This window comes from Eubalaena glacialis, chromosome 7 (assembly GCF_028564815.1).
Source record: "Eubalaena glacialis isolate mEubGla1 chromosome 7, mEubGla1.1.hap2.+ XY, whole genome shotgun sequence".
NCBI classification, from domain to species: Eukaryota; Metazoa; Chordata; class Mammalia; order Artiodactyla; family Balaenidae; genus Eubalaena; species Eubalaena glacialis.
The window spans coordinates 58,669,320-58,687,299 of record NC_083722.1 but is presented as its reverse complement, the minus strand read 5'-3'; positions in this window follow the sequence as shown (position 1 = coordinate 58,687,299).

Genomic DNA, 17,980 nt, shown 5'->3' with positions numbered 1-17,980 from the left:
ATTGTTCTGTTCCATTAGGGTAATTCTGGTGTTCCTGTCACTTGACAAAGACCCAAGTGCCGGGAAGCAGGTTGATTATTCCATGGAGCTCACATTTTAAAGTTCTCCTCAGTTGCTTGTTTGGAGTAGTTCCTCTGCTGCAAACCCATCTAGGAGAAAGGTCTTGGTAACAGTGCCATGGGGAGATAGCTTTTTCTTTTATTCTACTTCTCCTATTCACCGTCTGTTATTAATTACTTAGTCCATTTGCTAAGCATTTTAAAAGTAGAAAAATGAGCAAGCAGCCTCAGGTTTGGGGAGGACCTGTGTTTAAAAGTGGAGTGGGAAAGTCTTGGCTTCAGCACCAGTAGACCAGTAGAAGTCAGATCATGGGTTGATGGTATTTCTTCTTTTCGTAGCGTGAATGAAAAACATTGTCTGCCATATCAGCAAACAAAGGATACAGCGGCCATCAGGCCATCAGCCACTATAGCTACCCTGATGAGCCCTGAGGGGATTCAGGATGGGAATGAACAGGACACTGGATGTAGGTAGCTAAGGTGCATATCTAAGGAAAGATTTCAATGAGCTCAGATTTTTGCATCTTCTCATACATAGAGAAGTGCTAAAATTCATTAACTTGAGAGGTCTGGTTTTCTTTAGTTAACAGTTTTGATGTTCAGACTACTGCTTTTTGTTGCAAAACCCCCTGTATATCCCAGCTCCTCCCTTACCTCTTCAGAGCTGTCCCTCAGAGCTGAGAGCCTGCCTCCTGGGCTTGAGTCCTCAGAAAGTCCAAGGAATAAAACATAATTCTCAACTTTAAGGTTATGCTTTTTTTTTTTTCAGTCGACAGTAATAAGGAACCATTTTAACTACTCTTCTATGTGTAATCTGATCTAGGCACCAACTGGATTTAGAAATTTTGAAAAGGTGCCTATATTAGTTTGCCAGGGCTGCCGTAACAGATTGGGTGGCTTAAACAGCAGAAATTTATTTTCTCACAGTCTGGAGGCTAGAAGTCCAAGATCAAGGTGTTGGAAGGTTTGGTTTCTTCTAAGGCCTCTCTCCTTGGTTTGTGTCCTCAAACGGTCTTCATTCGGTGTCTTCAAACGGTCTTCCCTCCATGTGTGTTTATGTCCTAATCTCCTTTTCCTATAAGGGTACCAGTCATGTTAGATAAGGGCTCACCCTAGTGACCAAAATCCACAGGCCCAAAATGCTGTCCCTTGGGCTAAAAGCAAACCTAGATTTAATACCTTACTTAATTGCAGTTTCGACCTTCCCTAGAAATATAATCTTAATCAAACAGTTTGGAATTTTCTGGCCCAGAACAATGCCTTTTCCACTTCTTACTGGCAGAGAGTCCCTTTTTGGCTCTGATTAAACGAACATGTATCTGGTTTGTAAATCTCACCTATGCTGCTGAGGGCTCACCTCATGCAAGAGAAACATGGTTAACTGGAAGGTCAGAGGTTTCCTTCCTCCTGAGATCAAGGCTCTACAATGGAATTTTTCCAAGTTCCCTCAGAATGAGGTTGGGGCCTGAAGGGTTGGTCTCTGTGTAAAGTGCTAGTGAGACTGGACAATTTTTTATGTTAAAAATTGAAAAAGTTGGCACATAGCTTACAATCTTATGTACACTTTACTTTTTTGACATCATCATTTTCTACTTCCCTCTCCCTACGTAACTTGTCCCTTTTCATCTTTCTTTTGACATCAATTAAAAAAAAAAGATTTAATTGCCCTTCTTGCTATCTTTTATTATATCACCTCAATCTAATTAAGGCAGTGACTTGTATCAAAATTTATTTCTCTGTTAATATTAAGTTTATCAAAATGTGGCCTTCATTTTAATTCTCACTGTTCGTGTCCCATGAATATTAAAAGGGATTTAAAGTATCCCTCTCAGGTGTACATATCAAGCATTAATTTTCTATTAATCCTAAGAATTTTATTTAAAAATTTTAAGTATATAAGTTTGAAAAGAATTTAGAATACAGACAACTGATAGTATAACATGGCAGCCGGTGAGTGGCAGCAAGGTGTCTGAGTTACAGCTACCCTGGGAGTTAAGCCGGGTCTGATGGGAGCCACAGAGAATACTCCTTATTCTTTGATAAAGGCATGCAGCTCCCTCTCTCCCTAGGCTGGACTCTGGCTGAAGAAGTCACTTTCCCGTGTCGGGCTGTGATGACTCTGTGTAGGGTCTACCTGTAGGAAAAGCAGTGATGTAGCTAAGAAGGGTGTTGAACGATGTGGGCCAGTTCTTTACAATTCCTTCTTGAAATATAACAATCTCTCTAAAACATAAATGTGATCACTGGTTGAAAATCAATGCTACGTGGTGGACAGCACATTCTACTCTTTAAAGCTCTTTAGAAGACACAATCATCTTTTCCTCTTGACGCCAAAAACTTGGCCTCTGTACACCGGTGTTGGTGCCGAATTGAATCTCAGAGCTTTGAGTGAAGTAGAAAATAATAGCTTTATTGCTTTGCCAGGCAAAGGGGGACACAACGAGTTAATGCCCTCCAAACTGTGTGTCCCAACCCAGGGGGATTTGGTGAAGAGTTTTATAGCAATGGTTCAAGTGCGGGGGGGGGGGGGGGGGGAGTGGGGGGGGGTTGCTGGTAAGGATCAGGGTGTGTGCAAGGCCTGCGCTCCTTTAATCTGGCCTCAGGTGGTCTCCTGATGAGCTTTGAGGTTATCAAACTGTGACCCTCTCTCTGGAAGGGTTTTAGTTCTGTAAAGAGCTCAAAGATATTGTTAATGTTTATCCCTTGAGGCAGAACCAGGACCCTGCCCCAAGGCTGCTCTATTGTTTCCTGGCTGCTCCTCCCTTGTCTCTGCATCCCCTCCCTTCCCTGATTAGCAGATGTTAGAAAGGCTTTTGTGCCCAGGAGCCCCACAGTGTCCTGCTCGCTTTCGTTCTCACAACTGCCCAGTGACAGCAGGCAGTGTATCCCCTGAGTTCTGAGTCATGGGGACGCCCCTCACATGTTTTATCTCCATTGGAGAGGAGGAAACTAAAACTCAGAAAACAAAAGAAAATAATTTCTTCATGTATGAGTCAGGAAACTCATTGACAAGATTTTGTTTTGGTGGCCGATTTGTGAGATTTACTCACTTTAGTCATTGATGGAGTTGACGTGATTTTTTCTCGCATTATCCCAATAGACAGACACAGGCCTTTATTTAAGAAAAGTTAAAAGAAGTCCAGGGTTATATAAATCTTTCCATTTTACAGATTTTCTAGAAAGTCCTTTTATTAGAGAGTCAGTCTTTTCTTGCTACTTTTTTGTCTGCTTTTATAAAATAACACTTTCGTTGTGTCTAATAACTTGGACATCTAAGGATTATACACATGAAACCGTGAAACTCAGATTGGGACTTGAACCCATGTGCCGGGACTCAAACCCAGCCAAAACCCAGTTTGGGACTTGAACCCATGTTCTTTTAACTGAGATCACACACCTGGTCTCAGGACTTAATGAAGCGCAGGTTCTTGATGTCTTATCGAAGAACGAATTCAGTGAGAGACAAAGTGAAAGGTAAGAAGTAGATTTATTTAGAGAGAAACACACTCCACAGAAAGAGTGTGGGCCATCTCAGAAGATGAGAGAGGCCCCAGGGTATGGGGTTGTCAGTTTTTATACGGATGGGTAATTTCATAGGCTAATGAGTGGGAGGAGTATTCTAGCTATTCTGGGAAAGGGGTGGGGATTTCCAGAAATTGGGCCACCACCCACTTTTTGACCTTTATGGTCGGCCTTGGAACTATCATGGCGCCTGTGGGTATGTCATTTAGCTGATGTGTTACAATGAGTGTATACTGAGGCTCAAGGTCTAGTGGAAGTGGACTCGTCCACCATCTTGGACCTATTTGGTTCTAATCAGTTTATGTCGTGTCCTCGGGCTATGTCATTCTTTTGAAGGTTGTGCCCTGCCCCCTTCCCTCCTGTTTCACATGTACACAAACAAAATTGGAATCATGCTAGATAATCAGATATTTACCAAGATGACGTTATAAGGATTTCCCACAATTTCTAAGGGAATTTTTCAATCTTAACCTTAATGATTAATTTTTTTCTTAAAAATTTGTAGTATTTATCTCTGGACAAAACTGACTGAAAAAGTCTTTGGGGGGAAGACACTGTCTCAGTACTTTCTGCTTTGTAATTTTTTGCTGAGTTAATGAATTAGAGAAGTGATTAGAAGAAAAGAATTTCAGAAATGGGACACGGGATAAGTATGTTTTGAAGGATGAGAGGTAGTGAGAGGTACAGAATGTAGTGGGTCACATCTGGCAGGTTTCCTACAATGTTAGGAAACATCTTCTAGCTATAATCCATCAATGTCACTTATGGAAAACATCCCCAGCCTTCCTCTTTGCTCTGAAGATAATCTGAAACCTATTTGATATAGAACCTGTGATTCCAGTGTGGTAACTGTTAGCCACGTGTGGTTATGTAAACATAAATTTAAATTAATTTAGATGGAACAAAATAAAAAATTCAGTTCCTCAGTGCATTAGCCACCTTCCAAGCCCTCAGGAGCCACGGGTGGCAAGGGGCGACCATGTGGGCAGTGCAGATATGGGACATTTCCAACATCGCAGTACTGGCCTTGGCCAGGGGAGGAAAGAACTCCACGAGAAGGTAGATAGGTGCTAAAAGAGGAGCAGGACCGGGATTGAAAACAGCCTATGACTGCTTCAAATCTGACCTTGGCCAAGGCCTGAGATTTTATGGGACATGAACTCCTCTGCCCCTCCAGGATGCTAAGGATTGAACACAACACGCCCAGACTTCCCCAAATGAGTCATTTCCTTTCCCATCACTACCTGCGCTCAACTCGAGGTCTCCTTGCAGGGGGGCCCAGCTGTTACTACCTTTCATTTTACGAGTCACTTTTTAGTATTTCTTTATAAGGTGTCAACTCAGTCCACCTCTTCTCAAATTACATTTTATAGACGATTGCAATTAAATTTAATCAAATATATTAACTAGGTATATTTCCCATATTCTATAGAAGGAATTTCCACTAAACTCTGAATATCATTTGGGTTAACATTTAGTGTATTACCGTATCACAGCATTTTAGTTTCAAGGCTGAAATCTTTTAATCATGTGCTTAAAGTAAATGGAAAATAGGTTATAGGATCCATGAGTCTCATTTTGTTTTGCTTTGCTATTCTCGCACATTATTAATTTTCATATGTGACAACCATGAATATTACACATTAATTGAACCACATTTTTACTTCCCTTTTTATAGTCAATATTAGTGATTAAAAGACCCTTGAATTTACTTGTCCTGGCATCCAAAAATAGGACATTTTAGTTCTCATAATAATTGCATATATAAGAGATGAAATCATCTGTTGGTTTTAATGCTTTTAAGTTGAAAATAATTTCCATGTGGTTGAATTAGGCACGGTCTCCACACTCGTAAAGATCCATATGGCTGAAATGATATATCCATGCCTTTAGAGAAAATGGAGAAATCGGTATATTTTACCACCACCAACATGTAAATTAGCAAGGATGGATTGCTCTTCCAGAGCATCTAAAATCAAACTGCCAATCACAAAGACATTAGTAATCCAGATTTGGCCTTTAGAGGTAAAAATAAAAACATCTATAAATCATCAGCACTTACTATGTGCTAGATTACTGTATTAAGTGCTTTGTATATATTATCAGATTAGGGCTTGGCCAACTTTCTCTGTAAATAGCCAGGTAATAAACATTTTAGACTGTGCAGGCCATATGGTCTGCATCACAACTACTCAGCTCTGCTGCTGTAGCACCCAAGTAGTCAGAGATAATCCTAAAGGAGGGGCATGTTTTAGTGAAACTTTGTTAAAAAAAAGGGGAAGTGGGTCCGTTCTGGCCCCTTGGGCTCCAGTTTGCCAACGTTTGATCTAAACGGATCCTCATAAGTAACTGGTTTATCTACTGAGGACATATCTCCAAGCCACTGAAGGTAGCTGCTCATGGGATAGAGAAATTAGAAGATCCCTCCCTCTACCCCCTGGACAGGTAGGATGCACCCCTGCAAACAGTTCCACATCTTAGGAAGTCTCAGACTTACCCCTTGTCCTGGCTTCCCTTGAAGCACTGAGCACAGGCAGAAGACTGTGGTCCAGGACCTCAGACTGTGGGGTCCTTAGGCCTCTGCTGCTGCTTGGATTTAGGACACAGGTTTACCTATGCAAAAGCCATGGTTTGAGAAATCACTGGAGAAAACCCTTTTCCTAAAGCATTAGCAGCTGCCAGGACTCAGGGAAGAGACAAGGCCTCCCGCCATGACCTCTGAGCCTCTGTCCTCAGCCGCCCATCATCATGTGGCCTATCCAGCCACCTCTTCTGAATAAACCCTTCTTCACCCACAGACTCCATAGAATCTCTTTTCTACCTCTTCTTTTTTTAAAATTATGCAACATGCTTTTATTTGTCTGTCGTTACTATGCTTCCTGTTTCCATACGGGTCCTTCCCAGCTTGCGTGAGGGTCTAGAGTCATCCCAGTGCTCAGAGTGGCCACGTGGGGTCTGTCACAGCCGGAGCATTTACCAGCCACATCCCTCATCCTTCTAGGCCATAATTAGGGAAGGAAGGTGGAGCTGATGCTGTCTCACCCACTATCTTGTCCTTAACCACCTTCTATACCAATGACTCTGTATGACCAGCTGGAATGAATCCTCCGAGCTCCTCAAATTTCAATACAACTGTTCAGATATATTTTCCATTTGGTTGTCCCACAAATATCTCAAGCTTAATATGCTCAAAGATGAATACATGATTTTCTGTACAAACTAGTTTTTCCTTAGATCAGTGGATTTTCCTATCTATCCTTTCACAAAACCCAGAAACCTGGGGCACTGCTGACTCTGCCCATTACAGGAAGCTGGTCCTATAAGATCTAGCTTTCTGACATCTCCAATAGCTATTGCCAAATGGTGGTAGCTGCTAATTGTCCCCTAAAGTTACCTTTCTCTTTTCACCCAATAAGAAGATATTTTAAATTACATGTTCACTTGGAATTAAGACCACATTTCCCAGACTCCTTTGCAGCTCGGGAAACCACGTGACTGAGCTCAGCTAAAGGAAGTAAGCAGAAGTCTCATGTGTAACTTCCAGGGAGTATTCTTAAAGGAAGAATGCACAGCCTTCCTTTCTTTGTCCTTTCCTGAGGCCTGGAATGAAGACATAATGCCTGCGTCTTGAGTAGTCATCCTGAATCTCGAAGTGCAGTCCACATTTTTGAGGATGGAGAGGAAGCAGGACAGAGCAGTCTCGGTCATAGATGAGTTTGAGAATTTGCCTTACCAGCCTCCAGCTTGGGACGGGGCACATCTCATTTACATGGAAAAAAGGAGAGAAAGAGAGAGAGAAAGAGAGGAAGGGAGGGAGAGAAAGAACTATACACACACCCAGACATCCCAGGACACACACACAAACTTCTATCTTGTTTAGGCCACTCTTAGTTTGTGTTTTTTCTCTCACTTTAACAAATCTCTATCTACAAAAAATCCTTCTAAAAGCCAACGCTAGTCATTTTATCCTTCTCATTACAACCTTCCAGTGGTTCTGTTTGTCTCTGGGATAAAGTTCCAACTCCTTAGTGAAGCATACAAGGCTGGTTCATTCTGACCATGTCTACCATGTTGCTCCTGTCATCTTCCACTAGGAATGGGGCCAGTAACAATTATGGTGGCAATGGCTCGGTGTGAATTTCCTGTCAAATCTCCTAATAAAGAATGCAGGTAAATCTGTGTCTCAAGGCATCATCCAGAGAGGAGTTAAAATCAAGCCTAACATTTATTAAACTTGTGTTATTGTCCAGGTCTCTATAGATTAACTCCTTTGATCCTCAAAACAAATCTGTGAGATAGGATTACTATCCTCACTCTATAGAAAGAGAGACTGAGGCACATAGAGACTAAGTTGAATATCCAAATGTTGCTACTAATATGTAATAGGGCCAAGGTTTAGCTCTGAGCAATCTGATGCCAGAGCCTGCTTAACTACTATGTGATATGTCACCCACCAGTGCGGTGGAAGGCTAATTCTAACAGCCCCAGAGATTTTCCAGCACTCCATCTTTCCTTTCCATATCTGTTATCGGAAGCAGAGGCCTGTGCTGTTTCCATCTTTCCCAAGATGACTTCAGTAAAAGTGGGGGAGGGGGGTTGTTTCATGATCCACTCGTTAACTCCTAAGTCATTAGAATTATGAGCTCATCTCTGGCAGACTCAGATACTTTATATAGTTCTAGGAAATATCCAGCACTAATTATAATATACTCTTACAGTTAATACCTACTACAAAATGCAAATTCATCTGTAGTGTATTAACTCCAAGCTTCTAAATATTTTCAGTTTAACTTTTACTTTCCCAAAGTGAACAAAGACATGGCAACAAACATGTATTGGGAATTTCCTCACGCCATAGCGGAGTGTAATACATGCATTTCAGCTAGGTGAAAAGAGGGAATTTGCTCTGTGTAAAAGCTCAGAGAACCAGAAATATTTTACTCAAATCTTGGGGTTCTGTAACCTTTGTATTATTTTTATGCCTACACGTGCATAAGCAAACAAGATTGGGGTGAAGGAAAGAGAATTAAAATTGTAGGACATTTTCTAAATTCCTTCCTCAGTAATTCTTTGGAAATGTACAAGGTGTATTATTTCTATGTCCCCTGATGTGCCAAGTCACAGAATGTTGTTAGACCAGTTCTTGGTGTCAAAAGTTGAAATTCTATTCAGTTAATTGGCTACAGCTTTACTAGAATAACTTCACACAGTTTTCTGTGCAGAAACACTTAGAATATACTGGCAGGGAATACTTTACTGTTAAGATGTTTCACTGATATATTGGATTTGTCCAGTGTGTGTCCAATTGTTAATAATTGGAAAACATTTGATTATTTATACCCATCCTTTTTCCAGAAAGGATTTAAAACAACTTACTAAGATACATATGAAATAGCAAATAAATGAGAAAAATGAATCAGGAAAGTCCAGTAGAAGCAGAGGTGAGTCAGGACACAAAAATCACACTATGAAGTCATGCATATTTTCTAGAAGTGTGTCAAAAACTTGATTTTAAGTTTCTGCTAGCCAACGAAAGGAAGGAAACATTATAAATGTGTGACTCACACCATTTATAATGTCAAAACTATCTAGTTTCTCAAGAGATGAACAACTCTGTCTGATTCTGAGATCAGAATTTTCTCCCATGAGTCTTTATAGAGAGGGCACCATGAAATGTCATAAATATCATCTCATCAGTAAATACAGACATAGTTGTACAGAGGAGTTTCATACAACACGCCATACTACAGGCTTCTGGTGAAACAGAGCAGGACCCTGGGGGCCCTGGTACAAATCCTTTCCATGTCCCCTCTTCCTTATTTGTAGGAAATAGGCTTCATGAGGCTTCCTTGGCCTTCCCTGAGATCCAAGGGCAGATTCAAACAGTTGCTAATCAGGGAGGGAAAGGAATGCAGAAACAAAGGAGGAACAGGCAAGAACCACTAGTGCAGCCGCCCTGGGGCAGGGTCCTGGTTCCTCCTCAAGGGATATACAGAACAACATATCTCGGAGTTCTTCTGCAGAAACTAAGGCTCCCAACCCAGGTGGAGGACGGTAACTTCAGGCTGAACACAGATTCCTGTTACCTCACCACCAACCTATCAGAAGAAATTCTGCACACAGTAGAAGATAACGAAGACTCTGACCCCCTCCCCAAATGATTCTCCCTTTAAAAACTTTCGTGGTTGAGCAGTCTTTTGAGTTGGCTTTTGGACATGAGTCCACCTTCTCCCCCAGTTGCTGGCCTCCTGAATAAAGCAGCCTTTCCTTTCCAACCAACACTCAGCTTTCCAGCAGCGAGCAGCCAAACCTGAGTTTGGTAACCCTGGCATCTGGCCAAAGTGCAATTAAGTAAAAGGAGGGCTACTGAAGCCAATATGATGGACCATAAACCCATGACTCCCTGATTATCTGCTTAAACTAGGATAGGTTTGAGAATCCTAAGAGCAGTTCTCCAATGTTTATATCCACAAGAATCATAAAGTACAAAAGATGGATTGCTGTGCTTCCTCCTCAGAGATTCTGGTACAGATCATCTGGAGGGGCACCAGAAATATCTAGTTTTAGCTATTGCCCCTCACCCCTTTGCAATGACTCCACTGTAGAAGGTGGGCTTGTTTCGGAGCCCAGGCTCGCTCTGCTCGCCACACGACAGGCCAGTAAATTGGGAGACGAGGTGTTGAGGCAAGAAATATGACTTTATTTGGAAAGCGGGCGGACAGAGAAGATGGCAGACTAATGTCTCAAAATACCCATCTTATCGGAGTCTGGATGCCAGTTTCTTTTATAGAACAGAGAGGGGGAAGAGGTGAGGAAGTAAAGTAAAGAGGCCATTAGTTTTGCCTGGCTTGGCCAGCATCCCGGAAGGGATGTGTTAATTTCTTCTTTTCTGCAGCCATTCACAAGTGGGCAGGGTCAGATTATCTCCCTGTGAGCTGAACAAAGGCACTTTAGTTTAACATTCAGGCAGAGGGGCAGGGTTCCCTGAGGCAGGCCATTATGTATGATTATAATAACAAAAGCAACAAGCGAAGGTTAAAGTCAAAGAAACAGATCCAACCTGGAGTCAAAATTGGCTCTTCCCTGTTACAGGCTAACTCCAATGGAAGGAGCAGGGACCAAAAGCAAGTAGTGGCATTAGTTGATGTAAATTAATGAAACTTCTGGGGATAGCAGCAAGAAACAATCATTTCAATTTGAGGATGATTAATCTGTAACAACTCTTTCTGAAATAATGTTAATGCAAACTCTGTGGGCTAACTTTCTAGAGAGGATTTCTCCTAGAAAGTAGACTTGTATTTTTCCTTTTCTTCACAAAGTGAAAATGCTTGCTGAATCAGAGGGCATGGGGATAGGAAATCTCTCAGTATCACTGAGTGCAGATTTCCTGAAGGTGATGTTCCTTTGATGTGTGAGTGTGGGAAGAGGTCTTACTGGAATGACCTCTGTGGGATGTTGGGCACTTTTCAGAAAATCGTGGCCTAGGGTAGAGGATGCTCTGGTGTGGCCTCCTGATCCCCACTTCAGCACAGAGATATTGATCACCCAGCTTCCAGGAGCATTTCCTTCCTTTGGCTTACAGACAAATCTGTCTGCAGGAGTTGTCCTCCTCAATCAAGGTTGCACATTTGGGGCAGCCAGCACCCCACACTCGCTGGTGCAGAGGACCGGGGGCCGTGGACCATTCTGAAGGACAGGCAGCTCCAGGCTTCCTGCAGGATTGGCTAACATCTTTCTTGAGCCTGCATCGCAGCTCAGCTTCCTCCTCCATCCATCATTTGTTCTGCACCCCTTACAGATGTGAATCCCTGGGGATTTCTGCCTACAAATCTCATCTCTGAGTCTACTTCCCAGAGAACCCGACCTAAGACACATGAGTACAAGTCTCCTGGTCCCCATCTCATTAAATCATCCGTGTTACTTTGCAATTGAATTTTAGTCACCTACCCACCACTCCTTCCTGCATCTTTTGTCTTTTTCTCCTCTTGGTCTGTCCTTGATATTTAAGGGCTGCCTACTATGGACTTTGCTGTCTCTCTCTTTGAGACTGGTTGAACATACACACATACACATACAAAGCACTGAGTTTTCTGTGCTGCAAGGCACTTGAGAAATTCTCAGTTAAATCTAAGTCATTGCAGGAGTTCTCAGAGTCTTTAAAATGCTCACATAACATACAATTAATCATTTTAAACCATACAGCCCAGTGGCATTTAGTATATTTATAGTGTTGTCCAACCACCACCATTATCTAGTTGCACGTAGTTTTCATCACCCCAAAAGGAAATCCTGTATCCATTAAGCAATCACTTCCATTGCCTCTCCTCCCAGCCCCTGGCAACCACCAATCTGCTTTCTGTCTCTGTGGATTTACCGAATTTAGATATTTCATATAAATGTAATCACACAACATAATACACAACATAATATGTAAACTTTTGTGTCTGGTTTTCACTTAGCATAATGTTTTTGAGGTTCAACCACATTGTAGCATGTATCAGTACTTCATTACTTTTTATGGCTCAGTAATATTCCATTGTATGGATAATACCACATTTTGTTTATCTATTCATCAGTTGACGGGCATTTCAAGTTTTTATCTTTTGGTTATTGTGAAAAAACAAAAAAGCACAAAATATTGTGCTGTTTTGAACATGTGTGTACTAGTTTTTATTTGACTGCCTCATGCCTTTTGGGTATATACCTAGGAGTAGAATTGCTGAATCAGATGATAATTCTATGTTTAATTTTTTGAGAAACCAAAACCCCTTTTAAAAAGCATATTGATACTAGGACACTTAAGAATAATACAGTCTGAAAAGTGTATTCTGGACTAATTCACTTTGAGGTGTTAATGGTTAGTTGTGAGTTAATGTGTTTTAACCTTCCAGATTATTTGACGCTTCAGAAAATTTTAACCAAAAGCCTTGAATTTGCAATAATAGAATTTTAGGGCCTAGATCTGCAAAGGGGAGATAGTTTTGAGAAAAGATGTCTTTCAGCAGTTCTTCTTGTATAATTTCATACCAAGGACGACTTATTCCTCCTATGTTTTGTAATACTTTTCCTTTAAGAAGTTAAAGTGAGTCTGATGGTGGTCACTTGAGGATAATGTGAGTAACATCTGTGTCATTCATATCTATTGAATATGGGGTGATTGTTCTGATGTGACTAATTCAGCCTGGAAGAGGAGTTATTAAAACCAAATAGAAATAAAAGAATAAGAAATTTAATTTAAATTTTATCCATTTCTGAACTCTTAATTTTTCTTTATCTTATCCTTATTCTGATAAAAATCTGTAGAGAGGGAGAAGACAATTTGGCTTTATATTTTTCTGTAGTGTTTAGACATTGGTAGTAGTCTTTTGGGTACTTTAGAGGAACAAAAATATAAATATTGCCATGATACACAAAATTAGCTCTAATAACATAATAATATTTGTGTTTATTATTGAAATAATTTTATTATATATGTAACATATAACACATGTGGATATCCTGGCCTAGGCAAGCCTCTTGCAGGATAATGTGAGGATTAGGTGGACCTGAGCTGACATTGTCATGTGTGAATTTTCCCAGTGGTGGCTGTTCCATAACCTATGCTGTGTGTGTTGTGAAATGTGACTTGAACTCTAAAATACAACAGTGGAGACCTGGATGGTCCCCAGCTTGCATCATGTGGGGAGGCATTGAAAGAGAGAGTATCCATGAACTATAAATGTACCACGTATTTTCAGTTTGTAAGAAATATAAGGAAGTCAAGGAAAACATTAGTACTTGAGCAGAACACTTCACAGAGTAACATGGACAAAAATGTCACCTTCCATATCAGCTAACAAAGGATGTTGGGGCCATCAAGCCATCAGCCACTGCAGCTGCCTCTGGCTGTGCACCCTGAGGGGATTTAGGATGGAGAAAAAACGGGATACTGACCCTGGATAGTTAAGGTGCATATCAAAGGGGTGATTTCAATAAGCCCAGACTCTTGCATCTTCCCATACATAGAAAAGCACTAAATTCATTAACTTGAGATGTCTGGTTTTCTTTAATTAACAGTAATCTTTCGATGTTCAGATCACCTGGGTTTTTTGTTTCAAAACCCCCATATATCCTGGCTCCTCTGTTACTTCTTCAGAGCTCTCCCTCAGAGCTATCTGAGAGGCTGCATCTCGGGCTCAAGAACTCAAAGTCCCTGGAGTAAAATATAACTCTCAACTTTTAGGTTGTGCTTATTTATTTTTTTAGTCGACCGTAAGATATTTTTTGATGTTCATGACAGCACAGCAGCCCTAGTGACCTGGCCATTTTGCTCCTCGGTAGTGTTTCCTTTGAGGCTCATACTTTATTGTCTCTGCCGTTCCCCTGCCTCCCTCTGCTCTCGCTGTGACTAGATCTCAAGCTCAGAACTCCTGGAAAAGATGATCAATTAACTGCCATCCAATTAAAAACCCGTTGGGTGAGGTTCTCTCACCTGACCTGTGGGGATTCTCTGGGAGTGATTTCTAGTCCAAATAACTATTGTTAGAATCAAATGGCCTCAAGTATGGGAATTTTATACAAGGAGCAAGACTGGTTTTCTAGTAAAACCGATGGGTGTGGCAGCCTCTTCCAGTGTCATGTGTTCTACTCTAGTACAGGCAGCACGAGAGGGTTAAGATGCCATATTATCCAAACCAGGATGCATTTGAGAGTGAAAGGAGGGAGATATTAAGAACAGAGTGAAGACAGACATAGAAAAGAAACGTGTGGTTACCAAAGGGAGGAGGGAAGGGAACAGAGACAAATTAGGGGTATGGGATTAACAGATACACACTACTATATATAAAATAGATAAGCAACAAGGACCTACTGTATAGCACAGTGTTTCGTAATAACCTGTAATGGAATATAATCTGCAAAAATACTGAATCACTTTGCTGTGCACCTGAAACTAACACACTATTGTAAACCAACTATACTTCAATTTAAAAACAAAAACAGAAACAATAGAGTAAAGGGATAAGCCAGCACTGTCCTGGCCAAACTGGGTTGTATGTCACCTTACCTACAGCAAAAACTTGATAAATAGCGGATTGAGGTTCGTATCGTGAGGCTGCCATAAACCAGTGGTGTGCTTGGAGTTAGCCATATTTTCTCTGTAAGGTGCATTCTCCTGTCTATAAACGTGAGTGTCATGGTCTCCTCTAGTATTCTACGGTTCTAACATTTTTCTGCATCTTTATGATTATTTCTTCAATGTCTGGCTTCCCCGTTAGCAGTGTGAGGGCAGGATTCTGCCTGTCTTTTCAGCCACGTGTCTTTGTATTTATCTCAGTGTTTGGCTTACGGTAGGCACTCAGTCACTCTTTTTGCATGAGAGAATAAAGGGATATACCCAAGAGCATCCGGTAGTGCCAGTATCTGCTTTATAGTTAGAATATTCTGGAGAAAGTCATTCCATACTTAGCTTGCTCTTATTGACGGCCAGTAGTAATAACATCCAGCCCATGTTTGGAAGAGACAATGTCTCTAAACTTATGACGTTAATTCTCAGATTGCTGGAAATGTTGAGATCAATCATTTCTGTGCTTTAGCTTCAGGAAACACACCCACACACATATTGCTTATCTTACACAAATTGGGACTTAAAAAATTATTTACTAGGGAGGTTGAATCTTATAGACACATTCATTCATTAACTCATTCATCAAATATTTATATAGTGCCTACTACAATACTGTATCAGGCACTTTCCAAGCACTGAGGATACATAGGTGATACAAAAATGCTCCCTACTAACACGGTGGGGAGAAACAAGAAAAATAGTAAACTAATGAAAATTGGTATGTATCATTTTTGTAGTGATAGCGTTTTCAAGAAAAATAGAGCAGATTATAGAAGGCAAAAAGTTTGGGTGGTGAGGAAAGGCCTCTTTGAGGAAGTAACATTTAATTCAAAACCTGAGGGATGATAACAACTAAGCTTTGTAAAGAATTTCAGGAAGAGAATGAATACCAGGTAGAGGAGTGGCATGTGCAAAGGCCCTGGGTGGGACGTGCTCAGATACGGATATGCAGGAACTGCAAGAAAGTGGGTGTGTTCAGAGCAGAGCAAGAAACATAGGGTGTCAAGAGGTGAGATCAGAGGAGAACTTGTGACGATCATGGCGTGGAGTTTGGATTTTATTCTAAGAGGAGTCACATGATTTCATTTCGATTTTTAAAAGGTAACTTTTTCAGGAGGAGGGGTGATAGACTTAGGGAGAAAAGAGAGGAAGCAGGGAATCAGTTGCAAAGTGACTGCAACAATTCATGTGAGAGATGATGGAGCTCAGGAGGAGAGGTTGGCTTTGGGATGTCTCGTGAAAGGAGAGCAGGGGTGGGGGGGTTGCCGATGGGTTGGATGTGGGATGATAGAGAATTAGGTGAATCAAGGGTGATTCCGAGGGTTTTGCCCTAAACCACTGGAAGACGGCGATGTGGTGACATCGCTTGCAGAAGTGGGGAGGCAGGGGATGTGAGGGGACATGAGCTTCAGGGTAAGAGTGAGTGGGTGATCAAAGTCTGTCTGTGCGTGAGTTTAAGATGCTGGTAGATGCCGAAGTGCAGATGTCAGGTTGCCTGTTGGTTATACCAATATAGATTTTATAGGAAAGATCAGGGCCAGTGAAGTGATTTGGGAATTCATCAGGATAGAGGTTATAAAGCATGGAATTGGATAAGGTCACTGGAGTCTGAGTAGGAAAGAGAGGAAAGAAAGACAGAGTTGTGAGACTTGCTAGCAACAACAGGAGGAGGGGCAGGACCCAATAAAGGCTTTTTACAAGGGGCACGCAGGAAAGAGGAAAACCTGGAGGAGGTGGTGTCCCGGATATCAAGAGAAAAAAACACTTAGGAAGGAGGAGTCCGGCTCAGTTGTGTCAAATGCTGAACTTGACACAACTCAATTTCAAATGTTTCAGTTTGAAATTGAAGATGTATTGAATGACAACACCTGCTCCCAAGGCTAAGCTTAACTGTGCAAATAAATCAGAGTATTTTTCTCTTTTCGATGAGAGAAGAATCATGATACATTTTTCTCCACCTGTTTGAATACTATGTGAGGAGACATTTCCCTCAATTCTAGCCAATAAGCATAGGAGGAAGATGTGGATTCGTGAAATTTATGAAAACTAAGCTAACATTTATAGATTTTCCAACTGTGTGCAGCGCTGTCTTCTGAGAAGCTGCAAAGGACATTGCATTCTGCGCTCTCTAATTTATAATTGAGTTTTTAAGTAACTTTATTTTCTCTTCCAGAGCCCTATTTAGAGTACTAAGAAAAGCTGTCCTTTGTCTAGGCAAGAGAGAGTTTGATATCCCTAATTTGGCTTCTTTTCTTCAGGCTTCCGTCATTCTCTGTTTATTTTGGAGCTTTCTGAATCAAATGTCCAGGGTCAGTGTCTGTCACTTGACCTGAGGGCAACGGCAGCTTTTCTGTGTTTTGCTTTCCGCTTTCCACAGAAAAGGAAAAGATGACAATAGATTTGCCTCTTCCTCTTCAGCTTCAGGTCTTAGGATGACAAATGGGAGGGCAATATTTCAGATACTTCTAAGGTAATGGGTCATTCGAGCCTCAGGAATGTCAAGACCTTACTAGCTGAACATCATTTTAGGCAACTGAAATAAGACCTTCAAGTTTCCATTGATGTGACCTGGGGACCTGATGGGGAAACTGCCCGACAAAACTAGAGGCTGGAGGCACTCACCCAGTGTCAATGGCAGGAATATCTCTAGAGGAAAAGGAAAATGCTCTATAGGTGTTCAGTCTGTCCTTCCATTTTTGCTCTAGGACTGAGAGGCAGTTTGACTCTTTGTCCCACCTCTGCTGCAGCTGTGTGACCTCGAACGTGTCCCTCCATCCCTCTGAATTCCATTTACTGTATTTGTAACACCAGGTTTGTATGTGCATGTAAGGGTCAGCATCAAAGTGAGGTTTTGTAAACTGATAATTACTGCAAGAATACATGATGTTATTTTTGATCACATCCTAAATCCTAGACATCTCAACATATTTTATAAAGTAATCCTTGCTGCTGTTTTACTTTGCTCATTATGTTTCCCAGGGTTTAGTTAAATTTAATTAACTTTCTTACAGTTCTGACTCTCTACTCAAGCCACTGCCCCCTTCATCACTGTTCAGTAAGTACCTGCCCTGCCCCTCACCCCTAACAAGACAACTGGGAGGCAACTTAAACCGTTCTTCACCCTACATCAAAATGGTGACAAAGTGCAGATAATTCTATCATCTCCTTACAATTTTTTAGTTCCTTCCCCTGCTTTGTCCATCCTCATTATTAAGATGACCCCAAGGTCAATGGCATCATCAGAGCCCACTACTCTGTTTTTCTAACTGCCTTTATCACCCCAGCTTCTTATCTC